This window comes from Dermacentor variabilis, chromosome 10 (assembly GCF_050947875.1).
Source record: "Dermacentor variabilis isolate Ectoservices chromosome 10, ASM5094787v1, whole genome shotgun sequence".
NCBI lineage: Eukaryota > Metazoa > Arthropoda > Arachnida > Ixodida > Ixodidae > Dermacentor > Dermacentor variabilis.
In genome coordinates this window covers 114480938-114497148 of record NC_134577.1, presented here as the reverse complement: position 1 = coordinate 114497148, position 16211 = coordinate 114480938, and the positions used below count along the sequence as shown (strand labels likewise).

Genomic DNA, 16211 nt, shown 5'->3' with positions numbered 1-16211 from the left:
AACAATATTCAGGCCACTACAGGATATTGTACGCGGAATGATGACGGTGGTAAGCGGTATACGTAATCCTGCAAAATTTAGTCGCACAAGCTTCTAACCGCTTACTTATCACACCCGCATACAGCTCAATGACAACGCATCAATAAAGTGGCACCTTGTGGGCTGCAACGCGCGCAAAATGTGGCGCTCGCCCTCTTGTTTTTGTGAGCACTAGCACGCACGCATGCAGCGAACAACCACAAACGGAGTGATCAACGTACACGACGCGTGCGTGTATTGTTCACGGAAAGACTGCCGCGTACGTGCTGTATGCTGTAGCAATACATTCGGCGACTGCACAACATAGCAGCACGATACAGGTGCAGTCGTAAACAGCACATTCTCGCCATGGGCCATACCATGCTGAATACGCCGGTTCTCGTCCGATACCCGAAGCTAAGCAGCATTGGGCTCGGTCAGTACTTGGGAGGGAGACCACCTGGAAACACCGAGTGCTGATGGCACCGTTCTTTTTGCTTTTTTATTGCGTGCTTCTGTGACGTCTTGTTTTGTTTTTTTCATTTGCACAACGTGTGGGTGGTTGCATTTACTGTAACTTACGTTCAACTGGAGCCTGCTGGTAGAGCCAACGCCGAAGTGTAACACCAACAATATTCAGGCCACTACACGATATTGTACGCGGAATGATGACGGTAGTAAGCGGTATACGTAATGATGCAAAATTTAGTCGCACAAGCTTCTAACCGCTTACTTATCACACCCGCATACAGCTCAATGACAACGCATCAATAAAGTGGCACCTTGTGGGCTGCAACGCGCGCAAAATGTGGCGCTCGCCCTCTTGTTTTTGTGAGCTCTAGCACGCACGCATGCAGCGAACAAACACAAACGGAGTGATCAACGTACACGACGCGTGCGTGTATTGTTCACGGAAAGACTGCCGCGTACGTGCTGTATGCTGTAGCAATACATTCGGCGACTGCACAACATAGCAGCACGATACAGGTGCAGTCCTAAACAGCACATTCTCGCCATCGGCCATACCATGCTGAATACGCCGGTTCTCGTCCGATCGCCGAAGCTAAGCAGCATCGGGCTCGGTCAGTACTTGGGAGGGAGACCACCTGGGAACACCGAGTGCTGATGGCACCGTTCTTTTTGCTTTTTTATTGCGTGCTTCTGTGACGTCTTGTTTTTTTTTCATTTGCACAACGTGTGGGTGGTTGCATTTACTGTAACTTACGTTCAACTGGAGCCTGCTGGTAGAGCCAACGCCGAAGTGTAACACCAACAATATTCAGGCCACTACAGGATATTGTACGCGGAATGATGACGGTGCTAAGCGGTATACGTAATCCTGCAAAATTTAGTCGCACAAGCTTCTAACCGCTTACTTATCACACCCGCATACAGCTCAATGACAACGCATCAATAAAGTGGCACCTTGTGGGCTGCAACGCGCGCAAAATGTGGCGCTCGCCCTCTTGTTTTTGTGAGCACTAGCACGCACGCATGCAGCGAACAACCACAAACGGAGTGATCAACGTACACGACGCGTGCGTGTATTGTTCACGGAAAGACTGCCGCGTACGTGCTGTATGCTGTAGCAATACATTCGGCGACTGCACAACATAGCAGCACGATACAGCTGCAGTCGTAAACAGCACATTCTCGCCATCGGCCATACCATGCTGAATACGCCGGTTCTCGTCCGATCCCCGAAGCTAAGCAGCATTGGGCTCGGTCAGTACTTGGGAGGGATACCACCTGGGAACACCGAGTGCTGATGCCACCGTTCTTTTTGCTTTTTTATTGCGTGCTTCTGTGACGTCTTGTTTTTTTTTTTTCATTTGCACAACGTGTGGGTGTTTGCATTTACTGTAACTTAGGTTCAACTGGAGACTGCTGGTAGAGCCAACGCCGCAGTGTAACACCAACAATATTCAGGCCACTGCACGATATAGTGCGCGGAATGATGACGGTGGTAAGCGGTATACGTAATGATGCAAAATTTAGTCGCACAATCTTCTAACCGCTTACTTATCACAAACGCATACAGCTCAATGACAACGCATCAATAAAGTGGCACCTTGTGGGCTGCAACGCGCGCAAAATGTGGCGCTCGCCCTCTTGTTTTTGTGAGCACTAGCATGCACGCATGCAGCGAACAACCACAAACGGAGTGATCAACGTACACGACGCGTGCGTGTATTGTTCACGGAAAGACTGCCGCGTACGTGCTGTATGCTGTAGCAATACATTCGGTGACTGCACAACACAGCAGCACGATACAGGTGCAGTCGTAAACAGCACATTCTCGCCATCGGCCATACCATGCTGAATACGCCGGTTCTCGTCCGATCCCCGAAGCTATTCAGCATTGGGCTCGGTCAGTACTTGGGAGGGGGACCACCTGGGAACACCGAGTGCTGATGGCACCGTTCTTTTTGCTTTTTTATTGCGTGTTTCTGTGACGTCTTGTTTTTTTTTTCATTTGCACAACCTGTGGGTGGTTGCATTTACTGTAACTTACGTTCAACTGGAGCCTGCTGGTAGAGCCAACGCCGAAGTGTAACACCAACAATATTCCGGCCAACACACGATATTGTACGCGGAATGATGTCGGTGGTAAGCGGTATACGTAATGATGCAAAATTTAGTCGCACAAGCTTCTAACCGCTTACTTATCACACACGCATACAATTCAATGACAACGCATCAATAAAGTGGCACGTTGCGGGCTGCAACGCGCGCAAAATGTGGCGCTCGCCCTCTTGTTTTTGTGAGCAATAGCACGCACGCATGCAGCGAACAACCACAAACGGAGTGATCAACGTACACGACGCGTGCGTGTATTGTTCACGGAAAGACTGCCGCGTACGTGCTGTATGCTGTAGCAATACATTCGGCGACTGCACGACATAGCAGCACGATACAGGTGCAGTCGTAAACAACACATTCTCGCCATCGGCCATACCATGCTGAATACGCCGGTTCTCGTCCGGTCCCCGAAGCTAAGCAGCATTGGGCTCGGTCAGTACTTGGGAGGGAGACCACCTGGGAACACCGAGTGCTGATGGCACCGTTCTTTTTGCTGTTTTATTGTGTGCTTCTGTGACGTCTTGTTTTTTTTTTCATTTGCACAACGTGTGGGTGGTTGCATTTAGTGTAACTTACGTTCAACTGGAGCCTGCTGGTAGAGCCAACGCCGAAGTGTAACACCAACAATATTCAGGCCACTACACGATATTGTACGCGGAATGATGACGGTGGTAAGCGGTATACCTAATGATGCAAAATTTAGTCGCACAAGCTTCTAACCGCTTACTTATCACACCCGCATACAGCTCAATGACAACGCATCAATAAAGTGGCACCTTGTGGGCTGCAACGCGCGCAAAATGTGGCGCTCGCCCTCTTGTTTTTGTGAGCTCTAGCACGCACGCATGCAGCGAACAACCACAAACGGAGTGATCAACGTACACGACGCGTGCGTGTATTGTTCACGGAAAGACTGCCGCGTACGTGCTGTATGCTGTAGCAATACATTCGGCGACTGCACAACATAGCAGCACGATACAGGTGCAGTCCTAAACAGCACATTCTCGCCATCGGCCATACCATGCTGAATACGCCGGTTCTCGTCCGATCGCCGAAGCTAAGCAGCATCGGGCTCGGTCAGTACTTGGGAGGGAGACCACCTGGGAACACCGAGTGTGATGGCACCGTTCTTTTTGCTTTTTTATTGCGTGCTTCTGTGACGTCTTGTTTTTTTTTCATTTGCACAACGTGTGGGTGGTTGCATTTACTGTAACTTACGTTCAACTGGAGCCTGCTGGTAGAGCCACCGCCGAAGTGTAACACCAACAATATTCAGGCCACTACAGGATATTGTACGCGGAATGATGACGGTGGTAAGCGGTATACGTAATCCTGCAAAATTTAGTCGCACAAGCTTCTAACCGCTTACTTATCACACCCGCATACAGCTCAATGACAACGCATCAATAAAGTGGCACCTTGTGGGCTGCAACGCGCGCAAAATGTGGCGCTCGCCCTCTTGTTTTTGTGAGCACTAGCACGCACGCATGCAGCGAACAACCACAAACGGAGTGATCAACGTACACGACGCGTGCGTGTATTGTTCACGGAAAGACTGCCGCGTACGTGCTGTATGCTGTAGCAATACATTCGGCGACTGCACAACATAGCAGCACGATACAGGTGCAGTCGTAAACAGCACATTCTCGCCATGGGCCATACCATGCTGAATACGCCGGTTCTCGTCCGATACCCGAAGCTAAGCAGCATTGGGCTCCGTCAGTACTTGGGAGGGAGACCACCTGGAAACACCGAGTGCTGATGGCACCGTTCTTTTTGCTTTTTTATTGCGTGCTTCTGTGACGTCTTGTTTTGTTTTTTTTCATTTGCACAACGTGTGGGTGGTTGCATTTACTGTAACTTACGTTCAACTGGAGCCTGCTGGTAGAGCCAACGCCGAAGTGTAACACCAACAATATTCAGGCCACTACACGATATTGTACGCGGAATGATGACGGTAGTAAGCGGTATACGTAATGATGCAAAATTTAGTCGCACAAGCTTCTAACCGCTTACTTATCACACCCGCATACAGCTCAATGACAACGCATCAATAAAGTGGCACCTTGTGGGCTGCAACGCGCGCAAAATGTGGCGCTCGCCCTCTTGTTTTTGTGAGCTCTAGCACGCACGCATGCAGCGAACAACCACAAACGGAGTGATCAACGTACACGACGCGTGCGTGTATTGTTCACGGAAAGACTGCCGCGTACGTGCTGTATGCTGTAGCAATACATTCGGCGACTGCACAACATAGCAGCACGATACAGGTGCAGTCCTAAACAGCACATTCTCGCCATCGGCCATACCATGCTGAATACGCCGGTTCTCGTCCGATCGCCGAAGCTAAGCAGCATCGGGCTCGGTCAGTACTTGGGAGGGAGACCACCTGGGAACACCGAGTGCTGATGGCACCGTTCTTTTTGCTTTTTTATTGCGTGCTTCTGTGACGTCTTGTTTTTTTTTCATTTGCACAACGTGTGGGTGGTTGCATTTACTGTAACTTACGTTCAACTGGAGCCTGCTGGTAGAGCCAACGCCGAAGTGTAACACCAACAATATTCAGGCCACTACAGGATATTGTACGCGGAATGATGACGGTGCTAAGCGGTATACGTAATCCTGCAAAATTTAGTCGCACAAGCTTCTAACCGCTTACTTATCACACCCGCATACAGCTCAATGACAACGCATCAATAAAGTGGCACCTTGTGGGCTGCAACGCGCGCAAAATGTGGCGCTCGCCCTCTTGTTTTTGTGAGCACTAGCACGCACGCATGCAGCGAACAACCACAAACGGAGTGATCAACGTACACGACGCGTGCGTGTATTGTTCACGGAAAGACTGCCGCGTACGTGCTGTATGCTGTAGCAATACATTCGGCGACTGCACAACATAGCAGCACGATACAGCTGCAGTCGTAAACAGCACATTCTCGCCATCGGCCATACCATGCTGAATACGCCGGTTCTCGTCCGATCCCCGAAGCTAAGCAGCATTGGGCTCGGTCAGTACTTGGGAGGGAGACCACCTGGGAACACCGAGTGCTGATGGCACCGTTCTTTTTGCTGTTTTATTGTGTGCTTCTGTGACGTCTTGTTTTTTTTTTCATTTGCACAACGTGTGGGTGGTTGCATTTAGTGTAACTTACGTTCAACTGGAGCCTGCTGGTAGAGCCAACGCCGAAGTGTAACACCAACAATATTCAGGCCACTACACGATATTGTACGCGGAATGATGACGGTGGTAAGCGGTATACCTAATGATGCAAAATTTAGTCGCACAAGCTTCTAACCGCTTACTTATCACACCCGCATACAGCTCAATGACAACGCATCAATAAAGTGGCACCTTGTGGGCTGCAACGCGCGCAAAATGTGGCGCTCGCCCTCTTGTTTTTGTGAGCTCTAGCACGCACGCATGCAGCGAACAACCACAAACGGAGTGATCAACGTACACGACGCGTGCGTGTATTGTTCACGGAAAGACTGCCGCGTACGTGCTGTATGCTGTAGCAATACATTCGGCGACTGCACAACATAGCAGCACGATACAGGTGCAGTCCTAAACAGCACATTCTCGCCATCGGCCATACCATGCTGAATACGCCGGTTCTCGTCCGATCGCCGAAGCTAAGCAGCATCGGGCTCGGTCAGTACTTGGGAGGGAGACCACCTGGGAACACCGAGTGCTGATGGCACCGTTCTTTTTGCTGTTTTATTGTGTGCTTCTGTGACGTCTTGTTTTTTTTTTCATTTGCACAACGTGTGGGTGGTTGCATTTAGTGTAACTTACGTTCAACTGGAGCCTGCTGGTAGAGCCAACGCCGAAGTGTAACACCAACAATATTCAGGCCACTACACGATATTGTACGCGGAATGATGACGGTGGTAAGCGGTATACCTAATGATGCAAAATTTAGTCGCACAAGCTTCTAACCGCTTACTTATCACACCCGCATACAGCTCAATGACAACGCATCAATAAAGTGGCACCTTGTGGGCTGCAACGCGCGCAAAATGTGGCGCTCGCCCTCTTGTTTTTGTGAGCTCTAGCACGCACGCATGCAGCGAACAACCACAAACGGAGTGATCAACGTACACGACGCGTGCGTGTATTGTTCACGGAAAGACTGCCGCGTACGTGCTGTATGCTGTAGCAATACATTCGGCGACTGCACAACATAGCAGCACGATACAGGTGCAGTCCTAAACAGCACATTCTCGCCATCGGCCATACCATGCTGAATACGCCGGTTCTCGTCCGATCGCCGAAGCTAAGCAGCATCGGGCTCGGTCAGTACTTGGGAGGGAGACCACCTGGGAACACCGAGTGTGATGGCACCGTTCTTTTTGCTTTTTTATTGCGTGCTTCTGTGACGTCTTGTTTTTTTTTTCATTTGCACAACGTGTGGGTGGTTGCATTTACTGTAACTTACGTTCAACTGGAGCCTGCTGGTAGAGCCACCGCCGAAGTGTAACACCAACAATATTCAGGCCACTACAGGATATTGTACGCGGAATGATGACGGTGGTAAGCGGTATACGTAATCCTGCAAAATTTAGTCGCACAAGCTTCTAACCGCTTACTTATCACACCCGCATACAGCTCAATGACAACGCATCAATAAAGTGGCACCTTGTGGGCTGCAACGCGCGCAAAATGTGGCGCTCGCCCTCTTGTTTTTGTGAGCACTAGCACGCACGCATGCAGCGAACAACCACAAACGGAGTGATCAACGTACACGACGCGTGCGTGTATTGTTCACGGAAAGACTGCCGCGTACGTGCTGTATGCTGTAGCAATACATTCGGCGACTGCACAACATAGCAGCACGATACAGGTGCAGTCGTAAACAGCACATTCTCGCCATGGGCCATACCATGCTGAATACGCCGGTTCTCGTCCGATACCCGAAGCTAAGCAGCATTGGGCTCGGTCAGTACTTGGGAGGGAGACCACCTGGAAACACCGAGTGCTGATGGCACCGTTCTTTTTGCTTTTTTATTGCGTGCTTCTGTGACGTCTTGTTTTGTTTTTTTCATTTGCACAACGTGTGGGTGGTTGCATTTACTGTAACTTACGTTCAACTGGAGCCTGCTGGTAGAGCCAACGCCGAAGTGTAACACCAACAATATTCAGGCCACTACACGATATTGTACGCGGAATGATGACGGTAGTAAGCGGTATACGTAATGATGCAAAATTTAGTCGCACAAGCTTCTAACCGCTTACTTATCACACCCGCATACAGCTCAATGACAACGCATCAATAAAGTGGCACCTTGTGGGCTGCAACGCGCGCAAAATGTGGCGCTCGCCCTCTTGTTTTTGTGAGCTTTAGCACGCACGCATGCAGCGAACAACCACAAACGGAGTGATCAACGTACACGACGCGTGCGTGTATTGTTCACGGAAAGACTGCCGCGTACGTGCTGTATGCTGTAGCAATACATTCGGCGACTGCACAACATAGCAGCACGATACAGGTGCAGTCCTAAACAGCACATTCTCGCCATCGGCCATACCATGCTGAATACGCCGGTTCTCGTCCGATCGCCGAAGCTAAGCAGCATCGGGCTCGGTCAGTACTTGGGAGGGAGACCACCTGGGAACACCGAGTGCTGATGGCACCGTTCTTTTTGCTTTTTTATTGCGTGCTTCTGTGACGTCTTGTTTTTTTTTCATTTGCACAACGTGTGGGTGGTTGCATTTACTGTAACTTACGTTCAACTGGAGCCTGCTGGTAGAGCCAACGCCGAAGTGTAACACCAACAATATTCAGGCCACTACAGGATATTGTACGCGGAATGATGACGGTGCTAAGCGGTATACGTAATCCTGCAAAATTTAGTCGCACAAGCTTCTAACCGCTTACTTATCACACCCGCATACAGCTCAATGACAACGCATCAATAAAGTGGCACCTTGTGGGCTGCAACGCGCGCAAAATGTGGCGCTCGCCCTCTTGTTTTTGTGAGCACTAGCACGCACGCATGCAGCGAACAACCACAAACGGAGTGATCAACGTACACGACGCGTGCGTGTATTGTTCACGGAAAGACTGCCGCGTACGTGCTGTATGCTGTAGCAATACATTCGGCGACTGCACAACATAGCAGCACGATACAGCTGCAGTCGTAAACAGCACATTCTCGCCATCGGCCATACCATGCTGAATACGCCGGTTCTCGTCCGATCCCCGAAGCTAAGCAGCATTGGGCTCGGTCAGTACTTGGGAGGGATACCACCTGGGAACACCGAGTGCTGATGCCACCGTTCTTTTTGCTTTTTTATTGCGTGCTTCTGTGACGTCTTGTTTTTTTTTTCATTTGCACAACGTGTGGGTGTTTGCATTTACTGTAACTTAGGTTCAACTGGAGACTGCTGGTAGAGCCAACGCCGAAGTGTAACACCAACAATATTCAGGCCACTGCACGATATTGTGCGCGGAATGATGACGGTGGTAAGCGGTATACGTAATGATGCAAAATTTAGTCGCACAATCTTCTAACCGCTTACTTATCACAAACGCATACAGCTCAATGACAACGCATCAATAAAGTGGCACCTTGTGGGCTGCAACGCGCGCAAAATGTGGCGCTCGCCCTCTTGTTTTTGTGAGCACTAGCATGCACGCATGCAGCGAACAACCACAAACGGAGTGATCAACGTACACGACGCGTGCGTGTATTGTTCACGGAAAGACTGCCGCGTACGTGCTGTATGCTGTAGCAATACATTCGGTGACTGCACAACACAGCAGCACGATACAGGTGCAGTCGTAAACAGCACATTCTCGCCATCGGCCATACCATGCTGAATACGCCGGTTCTCGTCCGATCCCCGAAGCTATTCAGCATTGGGCTCGGTCAGTACTTGGGAGGGGGACCACCTGGGAACACCGAGTGCTGATGGCACCGTTCTTTTTGCTTTTTTATTGCGTGTTTCTGTGACGTCTTGTTTTTTTTTTCATTTGCACAACCTGTGGGTGGTTGCATTTACTGTAACTTACGTTCAACTGGAGCCTGCTGGTAGAGCCAACGCCGAAGTGTAACACCAACAATATTCCGGCCAACACACGATATTGTACGCGGAATGATGTCGGTGGTAAGCGGTATACGTAATGATGCAAAATTTAGTCGCACAAGCTTCTAACCGCTTACTTATCACACCCGCATACAGTTCAATGACAACGCATCAATAAAGTGGCACGTTGCGGGCTGCAACGCGCGCAAAATGTGGCGCTCGCCCTCTTGTTTTTGTGAGCAATAGCACGCACGCATGCAGCGAACAACCACAAACGGAGTGATCAACGTACACGACGCGTGCGTGTATTGTTCACGGAAAGACTGCCGCGTACGTGCTGTATGCTGTAGCAATACATTCGGCGACTGCACGACATAGCAGCACGATACAGGTGCAGTCGTAAACAACACATTCTCGCCATCGGCCATACCATGCTGAATACGCCGGTTCTCGTCCGGTCCCCGAAGCTAAGCAGCATTGGGCTCGGTCAGTACTTGGGAGGGAGACCACCTGGGAACACCGAGTGCTGATGGCACCGTTCTTTTTGCTGTTTTATTGTGTGCTTCTGTGACGTCTTGTTTTTTTTTTCATTTGCACAACGTGTGGGTGGTTGCATTTAGTGTAACTTACGTTCAACTGGAGCCTGCTGGTAGAGCCAACGCCGAAGTGTAACACCAACAATATTCAGGCCACTACACGATATTGTACGCGGAATGATGACGGTGGTAAGCGGTATACCTAATGATGCAAAATTTAGTCGCACAAGCTTCTAACCGCTTACTTATCACACCCGCATACAGCTCAATGACAACGCATCAATAAAGTGGCACCTTGTGGGCTGCAACGCGCGCAAAATGTGGCGCTCGCCCTCTTGTTTTTGTGAGCTCTAGCACGCACGCATGCAGCGAACAACCACAAACGGAGTGATCAACGTACACGACGCGTGCGTGTATTGTTCACGGAAAGACTGCCGCGTACGTGCTGTATGCTGTAGCAATACATTCGGCGACTGCACAACATAGCAGCACGATACAGGTGCAGTCCTAAACAGCACATTCTCGCCATCGGCCATACCATGCTGAATACGCCGGTTCTCGTCCGATCGCCGAAGCTAAGCAGCATCGGGCTCGGTCAGTACTTGGGAGGGAGACCACCTGGGAACACCGAGTGTGATGGCACCGTTCTTTTTGCTTTTTTATTGCGTGCTTCTGTGACGTCTTGTTTTTTTTTTCATTTGCACAACGTGTGGGTGGTTGCATTTACTGTAACTTACGTTCAACTGGAGCCTGCTGGTAGAGCCACCGCCGAAGTGTAACACCAACAATATTCAGGCCACTACAGGATATTGTACGCGGAATGATGACGGTGGTAAGCGGTATACGTAATCCTGCAAAATTTAGTCGCACAAGCTTCTAACCGCTTACTTATCACACCCGCATACAGCTCAATGACAACGCATCAATAAAGTGGCACCTTGTGGGCTGCAACGCGCGCAAAATGTGGCGCTCGCCCTCTTGTTTTTGTGAGCACTAGCACGCACGCATGCAGCGAACAACCACAAACGGAGTGATCAACGTACACGACGCGTGCGTGTATTGTTCACGGAAAGACTGCCGCGTACGTGCTGTATGCTGTAGCAATACATTCGGCGACGGCACAACATAGCAGCACGATACAGGTGCAGTCGTAAACAGCACATTCTCGCCATGGGCCATACCATGCTGAATACGCCGGTTCTCGTCCGATACCCGAAGCTAAGCAGCATTGGGCTCGGTCAGTACTTGGGAGGGAGACCACCTGGAAACACCGAGTGCTGATGGCACCGTTCTTTTTGCTTTTTTATTGCGTGCTTCTGTGACGTCTTGTTTTGTTTTTTTCATTTGCACAACGTGTGGGTGGTTGCATTTACTGTAACTTACGTTCAACTGGAGCCTGCTGGTAGAGCCAACGCCGAAGTGTAACACCAACAATATTCAGGCCACTACACGATATTGTACGCGGAATGATGACGGTAGTAAGCGGTATACGTAATGATGCAAAATTTAGTCGCACAAGCTTCTAACCGCTTACTTATCACACCCGCATACAGCTCAATGACAACGCATCAATAAAGTGGCACCTTGTGGGCTGCAACGCGCGCAAAATGTGGCGCTCGCCCTCTTGTTTTTGTGAGCTCTAGCACGCACGCATGCAGCGAACAACCACAAACGGAGTGATCAACGTACACGACGCGTGCGTGTATTGTTCACGGAAAGACTGCCGCGTACGTGCTGTATGCTGTAGCAATACATTCGGCGACTGCACAACATAGCAGCACGATACAGGTGCAGTCCTAAACAGCACATTCTCGCCATCGGCCATACCATGCTGAATACGCCGGTTCTCGTCCGATCGCCGAAGCTAAGCAGCATCGGGCTCGGTCAGTACTTGGGAGGGAGACCACCTGGGAACACCGAGTGCTGATGGCACCGTTCTTTTTGCTTTTTTATTGCGTGCTTCTGTGACGTCTTGTTTTTTTTTCATTTGCACAACGTGTGGGTGGTTGCATTTACTGTAACTTACGTTCAACTGGAGCCTGCTGGTAGAGCCAACGCCGAAGTGTAACACCAACAATATTCAGGCCACTACAGGATATTGTACGCGGAATGATGACGGTGCTAAGCGGTATACGTAATCCTGCAAAATTTAGTCGCACAAGCTTCTAACCGCTTACTTATCACACCCGCATACAGCTCAATGACAACGCATCAATAAAGTGGCACCTTGTGGGCTGCAACGCGCGCAAAATGTGGCGCTCGCCCTCTTGTTTTTGTGAGCACTAGCACGCACGCATGCAGCGAACAACCACAAACGGAGTGATCAACGTACACGACGCGTGCGTGTATTGTTCACGGAAAGACTGCCGCGTACGTGCTGTATGCTGTAGCAATACATTCGGCGACTGCACAACATAGCAGCACGATACAGCTGCAGTCGTAAACAGCACATTCTCGCCATCGGCCATACCATGCTGAATACGCCGGTTCTCGTCCGATCCCCGAAGCTAAGCAGCATTGGGCTCGGTCAGTACTTGGGAGGGATACCACCTGGGAACACCGAGTGCTGATGCCACCGTTCTTTTTGCTTTTTTATTGCGTGCTTCTGTGACGTCTTGTTTTTTTTTTCATTTGCACAACGTGTGGGTGTTTGCATTTACTGTAACTTAGGTTCAACTGGAGACTGCTGGTAGAGCCAACGCCGAAGTGTAACACCAACAATATTCAGGCCACTGCACGATATTGTGCGCGGAATGATGACGGTGGTAAGCGGTATACGTAATGATGCAAAATTTAGTCGCACAATCTTCTAACCGCTTACTTATCACAAACGCATACAGCTCAATGACAACGCATCAATAAAGTGGCACCTTGTGGGCTGCAACGCGCGCAAAATGTGGCGCTCGCCCTCTTGTTTTTGTGAGCACTAGCATGCACGCATGCAGCGAACAACCACAAACGGAGTGATCAACGTACACGACGCGTGCGTGTATTGTTCACGGAAAGACTGCCGCGTACGTGCTGTATGCTGTAGCAATACATTCGGTGACTGCACAACACAGCAGCACGATACAGGTGCAGTCGTAAACAGCACATTCTCGCCATCGGCCATACCATGCTGAATACGCCGGTTCTCGTCCGATCCCCGAAGCTATTCAGCATTGGGCTCGGTCAGTACTTGGGAGGGGGACCACCTGGGAACACCGAGTGCTGATGGCACCGTTCTTTTTGCTTTTTTATTGCGTGTTTCTGTGACGTCTTGTTTTTTTTTTTTCATTTGCACAACCTGTGGGTGGTTGCATTTACTGTAACTTACGTTCAACTGGAGCCTGCTGGTAGAGCCAACGCCGAAGTGTAACACCAACAATATTCCGGCCAACACACGATATTGTACGCGGAATGATGTCGGTGGTAAGCGGTATACGTAATGATGCAAAATTTAGTCGCACAAGCTTCTAACCGCTTACTTATCACACCCGCATACAGTTCAATGACAACGCATCAATAAAGTGGCACGTTGCGGGCTGCAACGCGCGCAAAATGTGGCGCTCGCCCTCTTGTTTTTGTGAGCAATAGCACGCACGCATGCAGCGAACAACCACAAACGGAGTGATCAACGTACACGACGCGTGCGTGTATTGTTCACGGAAAGACTGCCGCGTACGTGCTGTATGCTGTAGCAATACATTCGGCGACTGCACGACATAGCAGCACGATACAGGTGCAGTCGTAAACAACACATTCTCGCCATCGGCCATACCATGCTGAATACGCCGGTTCTCGTCCGGTCCCCGAAGCTAAGCAGCATTGGGCTCGGTCAGTACTTGGGAGGGAGACCACCTGGGAACACCGAGTGCTGATGGCACCGTTCTTTTTGCTTTTTTATTGCGTGCTTCTGTGACGTCTTGTTTTTTTTTCATTTGCACAACGTGTGGGTGGTTGCATTTACTGTAACTTACGTTCAACTGGAGCCTGCTGGTAGAGCCAACGCCGAAGTGTAACACCAACAATATTCAGGCCACTACACGATATTGTACGCGGAATGATGACGGTGGTAAGTGGTATACGTAATGATGCAAAATTTAGTCGCACAAGCTTCTAACCGCTTACTTATCACACCCGCATACAGCTCAATGACAACGCATCAATAAAGTGGCACCTTGTGGGCTGCAACGCGCGCAAAATGTGGCGCTCGCCCTCTTGTTTTTATGAGCACTAGCACGCACGCATGCAGGGAACAACCACAAACGGAGTGATCAACGTACACGACGCGTGCGTGTATTGTTCCCGGAAAGACTGCCGCGTACGTGCTGTATGCTGTAGCAATACATTCGGCGACTGCACAATATAGCAGCACGATACAGGTGCAGTCGTAAACAGCACATTCTCGCCATCGGCCATACCTTGCTGAATACGCCGGTTCTCGTCCGATCCCCGAAGCTAAGCAGCATTGGGCTCGGTCAGTACTTGGGAGGGAGACCACCTGGGAACAGCGAGTGCTGATGGCACCGTTCTTTTTGCTTTTTTATTGCGTGCTTCTGTGACTTGCATTTGCTTCTTGCTTCTTGCATTTACTGTAACTTACGTTCAACTGGAGCCTTCTGGTAGAGCCAAAGCCGAAGTGTAACACCAACAATATTCAGGCCACTACACGATATTGTACACGGAATGATGACGGTGGTAAGCGGTATACGTAATGATGCAAAATTTAGTCGCACAAGCATCTAACCGCTTACTTATCACACCCGCATACAGCTCAATGACAACGCATCAATAAAGTGGCACCTTGTGGGCTGCAACGCGCGCAAATTGTGGCGCTCGCCCTCTTGTTTTTGTGAGCACTAGCACGCACGCATGCAGAGAACAACCACAAACGGAGTGATCAACGTACACGACGGGTGCGTGTATTGTTCACGGAAAGACTGCCGCGTACGTGCTGTATGCTGTAGCAATACATTCGGCGACTGCACAACATAGCAGCACGATACAGGTGCAGTCGTAAACAGCACATTCTCGCCATTGGCCATACCATGCTGAATACGCCGGTTCTCGTCCGATCCCCGAAGCTAAGCAGCATTGGGCTCGGTCAGTACTTGGGAGGGAGACCACCTGGGAACACCGAGTGCTGATGGCACCGTTCTTTTTTCTTTTTTATTGCGTGCTTCTGTGACGTCTTGTTTTATTTTTCATTTGCACAACGTGTGGGTGGTTGCATTTACTGTAACTTACGTTCAACTGGAGCCTGCTGGTAGAGCCAACGCCGAAGTGTAACACCAACAATATTCAGGCCAATACACGATATTGTACGCCGAATGATGACGGTGGTAAACGGTATACGTAATGATGCAAAATTTAGTCGCACAAGCTTCTAACCGCTTACTTATCATACCCGCATACAGCTCAATGACAACGCATCAATAAAGTGGCACCTTGTGGGCTGCAACGCGCGCAAAATGTGGCGCTCGCCCTCTTGTTTTTGTGAGCACTAGCACGCACGCATGCAGCGAACAACGACAAACGGAGTGATCAACGTACACGACGGGTGCGTGTATTGTTCACGGAAAGACTGCCGCGTACGTGCTGTATGCTGTAGCAATACATTCGGCGACTGCACAACATAGCAGCACGATACAGGTGCAGTCGTAAACAGCACATTCTCGCCATCGGCCATACCATGCTGAATACGCCGGTTCTCGTCCGATCCCCGAAGCTAAGCAGCATTGGGCTCGGTCAGTACTTGGGAGGGAGACCACCTGGGATCACCGAGTGCTGATGGCACCGTTCTTTTTGCTTTTTTATTGCGTGCTTCTGTGACGTCTTGTTTTTTTTTTCATTTGCACAACGTGTGGGTGGTTGCATTTGCTGTAACTTACGTTCAACTGGAGCCTGCTGGTAGAGCCAACGCCGAAGTGTAACACCAACAATATTCAGGCCACTACACGATATTCTACGCGGAATGATGACGGTGGTAAGCGGTATACGTAATGATGCAAAATTTAGTCGCACAAGCTTCTAACCGCTTACTTATCACACCCGCATACAGC

The 16211-nt window shown here is 50.0% G+C and overlaps 10 non-coding genes and 15 pseudogenes across 10 annotated transcripts; all 25 read left to right on the top strand.

Moving 5' to 3' along the window:
- Positions 1–384: 384 nt before the first annotated feature.
- LOC142562327 (5S ribosomal RNA) lies at positions 385–503 on the top strand (annotated as a pseudogene).
- A 527-nt stretch (positions 504–1030) lies between these two features.
- Positions 1031–1149, top strand: LOC142562749 (5S ribosomal RNA). Its single transcript, XR_012824063.1, has one exon. It is a non-coding gene; the product is annotated as a 5S ribosomal RNA (ribosomal RNA).
- Positions 1150–1673: 524 nt separating this feature from the next.
- On the top strand, positions 1674–1792 carry LOC142561758 (5S ribosomal RNA; annotated as a pseudogene).
- Positions 1793–2319: 527 nt separating this feature from the next.
- LOC142562016 (5S ribosomal RNA) lies at positions 2320–2438 on the top strand (annotated as a pseudogene).
- A 525-nt stretch (positions 2439–2963) lies between these two features.
- On the top strand, positions 2964–3082 carry LOC142561094 (5S ribosomal RNA). The gene has a single exon (XR_012823624.1). It is a non-coding gene; the product is annotated as a 5S ribosomal RNA (ribosomal RNA).
- A 525-nt stretch (positions 3083–3607) lies between these two features.
- On the top strand, positions 3608–3725 carry LOC142561933 (5S ribosomal RNA; annotated as a pseudogene).
- A 524-nt stretch (positions 3726–4249) lies between these two features.
- Positions 4250–4368, top strand: LOC142562543 (5S ribosomal RNA; annotated as a pseudogene).
- A 528-nt stretch (positions 4369–4896) lies between these two features.
- Positions 4897–5015, top strand: LOC142562737 (5S ribosomal RNA). The gene has a single exon (XR_012824052.1). It is a non-coding gene; the product is annotated as a 5S ribosomal RNA (ribosomal RNA).
- Positions 5016–5539: 524 nt separating this feature from the next.
- On the top strand, positions 5540–5658 carry LOC142562665 (5S ribosomal RNA). The gene has a single exon (XR_012823984.1). It is a non-coding gene; the product is annotated as a 5S ribosomal RNA (ribosomal RNA).
- A 525-nt stretch (positions 5659–6183) lies between these two features.
- On the top strand, positions 6184–6302 carry LOC142562726 (5S ribosomal RNA). Its single transcript, XR_012824041.1, has one exon. It is a non-coding gene; the product is annotated as a 5S ribosomal RNA (ribosomal RNA).
- A 525-nt stretch (positions 6303–6827) lies between these two features.
- On the top strand, positions 6828–6945 carry LOC142561931 (5S ribosomal RNA; annotated as a pseudogene).
- A 525-nt stretch (positions 6946–7470) lies between these two features.
- On the top strand, positions 7471–7589 carry LOC142562326 (5S ribosomal RNA; annotated as a pseudogene).
- Positions 7590–8116: 527 nt separating this feature from the next.
- Positions 8117–8235, top strand: LOC142562714 (5S ribosomal RNA). Its single transcript, XR_012824030.1, has one exon. It is a non-coding gene; the product is annotated as a 5S ribosomal RNA (ribosomal RNA).
- Positions 8236–8759: 524 nt separating this feature from the next.
- On the top strand, positions 8760–8878 carry LOC142561757 (5S ribosomal RNA; annotated as a pseudogene).
- A 525-nt stretch (positions 8879–9403) lies between these two features.
- Positions 9404–9522, top strand: LOC142562015 (5S ribosomal RNA; annotated as a pseudogene).
- A 525-nt stretch (positions 9523–10047) lies between these two features.
- Positions 10048–10166, top strand: LOC142561093 (5S ribosomal RNA). Its single transcript, XR_012823623.1, has one exon. It is a non-coding gene; the product is annotated as a 5S ribosomal RNA (ribosomal RNA).
- Positions 10167–10691: 525 nt separating this feature from the next.
- On the top strand, positions 10692–10809 carry LOC142561930 (5S ribosomal RNA; annotated as a pseudogene).
- A 525-nt stretch (positions 10810–11334) lies between these two features.
- On the top strand, positions 11335–11453 carry LOC142562325 (5S ribosomal RNA; annotated as a pseudogene).
- Positions 11454–11980: 527 nt separating this feature from the next.
- Positions 11981–12099, top strand: LOC142562702 (5S ribosomal RNA). The gene has a single exon (XR_012824019.1). It is a non-coding gene; the product is annotated as a 5S ribosomal RNA (ribosomal RNA).
- A 524-nt stretch (positions 12100–12623) lies between these two features.
- Positions 12624–12742, top strand: LOC142561755 (5S ribosomal RNA; annotated as a pseudogene).
- A 525-nt stretch (positions 12743–13267) lies between these two features.
- LOC142562012 (5S ribosomal RNA) lies at positions 13268–13386 on the top strand (annotated as a pseudogene).
- Positions 13387–13913: 527 nt separating this feature from the next.
- Positions 13914–14032, top strand: LOC142561092 (5S ribosomal RNA). The gene has a single exon (XR_012823622.1). It is a non-coding gene; the product is annotated as a 5S ribosomal RNA (ribosomal RNA).
- A 524-nt stretch (positions 14033–14556) lies between these two features.
- LOC142561430 (5S ribosomal RNA) lies at positions 14557–14675 on the top strand (annotated as a pseudogene).
- A 507-nt stretch (positions 14676–15182) lies between these two features.
- LOC142562900 (5S ribosomal RNA) lies at positions 15183–15301 on the top strand. Its single transcript, XR_012824211.1, has one exon. It is a non-coding gene; the product is annotated as a 5S ribosomal RNA (ribosomal RNA).
- Positions 15302–15826: 525 nt separating this feature from the next.
- Positions 15827–15945, top strand: LOC142561570 (5S ribosomal RNA; annotated as a pseudogene).
- Positions 15946–16211: the final 266 nt, after the last annotated feature.